Here is a 5776-nt window from a genome sequence, read left to right as displayed (position 1 = left end):
GGAGGTGACTCTGTATAGTTGACAAATCCAGTCACAGACTGCCTCTAAGCAACTAATACAAAACAGGTTAATGAGACTCGCTTGCATTTAAAGAATTATAAGAGAACAGGGAGTAATAAAGTCTCAAAATAGATTTTCTTATAAAAAAAACTTTCCCCTTAAATGTCAACTTCAGAAGTTCAACTCAAATATAGCCAACCTGGACTTCTCATCCATAAGGAATAATTATTTTGTACATATGCCCTACATAGACTGACATAGAAAGGCTTAATTACTTCACACATTTCCAAGTCCCACAGCAATGGTTAATGGCACCAATATTCTTTGCATGGTAAAAATTGTTCAGAAACAATATTCACTATCAATTCTACTTCTCAGAGAGGTAGCATGGTAGTGTGGGAAAATCATGAGTTTCTAGTGTCTCAATGGCTGGCATTTAAATCCTGGATACACATTTACTGGTTGTGTGACCTTAGAATGTAATTAAAGCTTCCTAAACCTCAGTTTTCCCATCTGTAAAAAGAAGCAATAATAAATGCCTTGTATTTCAATATGAATATAAAATTTAGTATTGCATTCAGTAGGTTCTCTTAAGCACTTTTTAAATCTTTTTTGGATAGAGACTACACAGGTAAAAGAGCAGAGATGAGGAGAAAATTGAAATAAAGCAAAACACCCTACCAGTGTAGGCTAATAGGACAATATGTAGTTTGGGTTTTTTTTTTCTCATTTTATTTATTTATAATAATTTAGGGTTTTTTTAAGATTTTATTTATTTATTTGACAGACAGAGAGAGAGAGAGAGCTCAAGCAGGGGGAGTGGCAGGCAGAGGCAGAGGGAGAAGCAGGGGGAGCCTGATGTCGGACTCGATCCCAGGACCCTGGGATCATGACCTGAGCCAAAGGCAGTTGCTTAACCAACTGAGCCACCCAGGAGCCCTATAATAATTTAGTTTTAAAAGGTATTTTAGTAGAAGTCCACTGAAATATAGTCATTTGCTCTTTCCTTTAATTATACTGATATTTGTTGTCATCTAAACACGTCTGGAAATTGATGATTATCGTTCTCATATATTAAACCTTAATCTGCAGAGATGCCAGATGAGGAATTGAGTCTCTACATTCAAGAATTAAATAACAAAACAAGATGGAAGTATACACTTATTCTGGAGGCTTTATTACACATCATATCGAACAGATTAAAATGCACCCATATTCTTAATTAAACATCCTGTATAGATAATTATGAGAATTGAAATTAGCTGACTAATTGGTATGTTGTTTTTGTTAGATAGTTAATGAACTACTTATTAAATCTGATTTACAGTTTGGTATTTTCTTCTTTTGACATGGAGATCAAACTTGTTTTCCAAATTACAAAACATTTTGTCGGCCTGCGAAACCTTTTGTTCCTGGGCAAGTGTTGTATCTAGAATACCTAACAGATAAGAGCCTGTAACGTGTTCTCACGTTACAGGCTTCTCATACCTCAGTGATCATCAGAATCCCTGCAAGACTTATTAAAATAAAAACTGCTGTCCCCCAGCCTCTGCATTTTTGACTCTGTAGGTCTGGGGCAAAATCTGAGATTTGCATTTCTATCATGTCCCCTGGTGATGCTGCTACTCCTGGTCTAGGGATCACACTTCCAGAATCTACTAGAATCCAGACGTTCTAGAACAGACCCCTAGTGCGGGGAACTACACTTACATAAGTAAGTATGTGTGTAGAGTCACAGAGGATATTCGGTTTTCACCTCAAATTGCTTACTGTGTGGCAAGACTTAGTGTCTGAAAGACATGGTGTTCGTGCAAGACCAGTGGAGTTCCGGTTTTCCTATCAATTTGTAGAATTCTCTTGGGAAATTCATCCCCTCTCTGGGCTTCCGAGCTGTCTGCAGAGAGTGGGTGTTGAGTGTCAGTGAATTCTGAAATGGTAAGGCATTACATCCGTGAACGTGATTAATTTTTCTTAGGATTGAAAATGAAAAGAATGGAGAGCTTACTATCCTTGAAGAATATATGCAGTCTGAACACTCTTGCAAAGCAGAAGGGCAGGACAAATCTGGATGAGAAGGAGCTGGTTTGACACAGTGGTTGGCTGAGGCTAAAAGGCCCTCTTCTGTCACAGCTTAAAAACACAGCTGTTGAAAATCTGGGAGGGAACTTAAAGAGCTGTAACCTTGCTGTCCAAACAAGGGTACCAGCAAGGAAGAAACTGTAGCAGTCAATAATTGTTCGACCCAGCAGGACCCATGTCAACAGGAACACCATGTGACAATGACTGCCAATAGCTGTGCTGAGGGACAGAACCGTTCGCTCGGTCTGGGGCTTGGAGGAGGACTGCCTCTCTTTGTACTCAATAATTTGTTGGAGATTGTGGGGCCTCAAAAGAGAGACATTGGGCTCTTTTAATAAAGGTGTTTGGATTTAAAGGGACTACACAGAAAAAGAAAGAAAAGTGGTTGTATATGTACACTAAAACCTAGTGATTTGGTTCATGCCATGGGCATATTATATTGTTTGTTCCTGCCATGGGGAGAATCAGCAGGACTCAGTCTTCTGTATCCCAGACCTGGAAAGATCCAAATAATCAGATAAGGAACTGCTCTTGCAGGTAGTACCACCCTGCAGTCATACGTGTCTAGGCATGCTAAGGACTGCTTGGATGACACTAGGTATTAAGGATTTGCAGGATAGATTTCTGGTTCGGGGTGGCAGAGAACTTGAAAATTCTCCCACTACAAAGCTAGAAATTCTGGGTAAAATATAACCAACATTCTTTAAAATGCATTGTTAAGGCTCTCAAGAAAAAAAGGGAATTTTCTAGAGCTTTCCAATTATAAGAAATTAAAAAACTAAAGCTATGAGTGCAAAATTACACAGAGGCTACCTTGGAAGGGAAGTGGGTTTCCAGTCCCAGTAACCCAAAGTCTGGGATCTTAGCACCCACATAAGCACAGAATATGAAGCCCTAACACCAGGAGGTGGTGATGAAAATAAGACCACCACCTTATACTTTTCCCTCAAAAAAAAGCCAGACCACTTGGCCTAGGAAAAAACCAAAAACCACCACCACCACCACCACCACCAACAAAAACCAAAAAAACCCATTAGCACCAGAGAAAAAGTTTTGTCTGCCTGAATAGGAACAACTCCCTTCTGGCATGTGTAGCCGTGGGCATCCCATGAGCAGGTTGAGGTTTCAAATAACCCTATTTATGTAGTCTGGGAGCCTCCAAATTAGGGGGTTAATATAAAATTAGTTTTACAATGCAAATGTCCTCAGTGTGCCTGACTAATGCAAAGTGGAAACCTTTCTGCGGAGACATATTCCCAAGCCAGGCTGTGGAGCAGTTCCATAGATAAAGATGAATTCACAATTCAAAATTACAAAACATGTATTAAAATAATCTCTCATGAGGGAATGTTAGGGCAGAAAAGTAGGAATTTTAGACCCCTAAGAATGAACAGAAAAGAGGAACAGAACACAATTTTGCAGCAGGGTGGGGGTGAGAAATAGGTCTCTACATGGTAATGACAACTAGCAGCTTCCTTGAGCTCTGTGTTGAGAGGATTCGGAGGCCATGTCCAGGCTCAGTGGAAAAGCCTCATTGTCATGTATGGTGTTCTCTTCCTATCGGAAAAGCTTGCTTGTTTATTTTATCTCTCTCATCAGGGATGCCAGGATCTGTCAAACAGTGATGAAAAAGTTTGTGACTAAAAAAAAAGAAGTAGCAGCGAAATGTTAGGTCCTTCCCCAACTCACTCCCTCCTAAATGTTCCCCCTGCACTTTGTACACCTGTTTATGATCACTTTTCAGGGACTAAGTTTAGAAGCTTATGAATCTGTCTCCAGCACGACACAGTGAGCTCCCTGCAGAAAAAGGAACAATATTTCATTCGTGTGTCTCCCTCGGGCTGATCAAAGTACTTAGCACCTAGCATGGTTTTAATAAAGGTGTGCAAAATTGAACTGAAGAAGAGGAGTGAGTGAGCAGAATTAAAAGCCAGAAGGTAGAATCATTTCTAACATAAATGATCACTTCATTCTTTACATTGTCTTCCCAAATGAGAACTATTCACTCTACCCAGAGCACCCAAAAAAAAAAAAAAATAGTATCACATATTTATTTTTGTATCCTTTCCCTCCCCCAGCACCTGTCACTATTCTTGGCATATAACAGGTGCTCAACACATTTTGGGTAAGTGATTTCCCAAAACAAAGCTTCTTTAACTCTTTGCGAAACTACCTGTCTTTCTGGAATCCTGGAATCCTAGAATCCATGGCCTGAGTGGTGACACCAGCTGGTTAGAGGCATCAAAAGCAGCAATCAGCCCTGGGAGAACCATCCCAGTGGGGCACAGGAAGTCAGCTAATGAAAGGGTGAACGGCAAAACTGCCTCATATGCCATGTAAAAAGCCACTATTTTTACTCCTCAAGATATTTTCCACTTCAGGATTGTTGACTTTTGTTCCTTGATCTATCTCTTATTTCCCAGTTAGGTTTCAGGCTTGCTTTCTTCCAGTTTCAAACCAAAATTCCCTCCCCAGAGATATCTCTCCAAACATGGTTTTATGAGGAAGGCTAACAGACCCGGGCTGTGGGCATCTTTGATATGGATGAGAGCACAAACAGCCCTCTCGCCTCCAGGGAGGCCTGCCAAACAGGCCGCCACTTTAAATAGACAGAACTCCAGCCCTGCCGGCCTTGCCCTCCTCCCGTTCATCATGCCCCACATCCGAAATCTCTATCCATCATTCACACTCCTGTTTGGTCTGGACAAGGGAGTGACTTTGGCAAGGCTCTCAGAATATTCCTCATGACCTCTGGCATTCCTCTTTGCGGTCTAGCCAACCACAGTGGATTAGTTCAGTTTCCCATTTTAACAGAATTTCAGGAGTTAGTGGACCAATTTCAAGACTCCTGTGTTGAGAGATCAGATTACTTAGAGTGGCAGAATCGAAAGGATAGGGAGAGAAAAGCTCCATGGGGGAAAAAATTGGCATTTGAGCAAGAGCTTGAAGGAAGTGGGGAAGACACTCCATGGGGACAGGGAGAAACAGACACAAAGATGGAGAAGGTGGGAGGTAGCCATGGGCATACCAAGGGCCTCGGTTTGAGTAAAATGTCACAATTATAACAGGCTGAATGAAGATGAGGAATAAAAAATTACGTTAATAAGTTGGTTGGGGTCAGAGGTGAATGTAGAAGAAGTACAAAGTTATTTTGTGGCAATCCTCCAAACCACAACCATTTCACCATATGCCAAGTTCTACCATAGCCACTGAGGTTACAAGATGTCTCAGACACAGTCCTCAAAGTCCCCTCCAGGAACCCACAGTCTACTACCTAGTCAGGAGACTCTTGAGAAACACACACTATAAAATAAGGCTATTTTAACCTGTAATGAACAAAGTGCCTCAGGATGCCAGAGGTAGGGGGGAAAGTGGAGGTGGAGGACTGGGGAGCAAGTTCAGTGTCCGTGCAGGAGGAGGTGAATTTTGTTTTGGCTTTTACATTTTGACCACCTTCACTCATTTTCCCTACCCCCACCAATCTGTTCTCTGTTTCTATGAGTTCAGGTTTTTTTAGATTTCACATATAAGTGAGATCATATAGTATTTGTCTTTCTCTGCCTGACTTACTTCTCTTAGCATAATGCCCTCAGTGTCCATTCACGTTGTTGCAAATGGCAAGTTTTCTTTCTTTTTTATGGCTGAATTATATTTCATGGCATATATATAAATATATACCATGTTTTCTTTATCTATC

This window comes from Mirounga leonina, unplaced genomic scaffold, assembly GCF_011800145.1.
Source record: "Mirounga leonina isolate KUSES-001 unplaced genomic scaffold, KU_Mleo_1.0 Mir_53, whole genome shotgun sequence".
NCBI lineage: Eukaryota > Metazoa > Chordata > Mammalia > Carnivora > Phocidae > Mirounga > Mirounga leonina.
The sequence above is the reverse complement of the archived record's forward strand: the minus strand, read 5'-3'. Positions refer to the sequence as shown.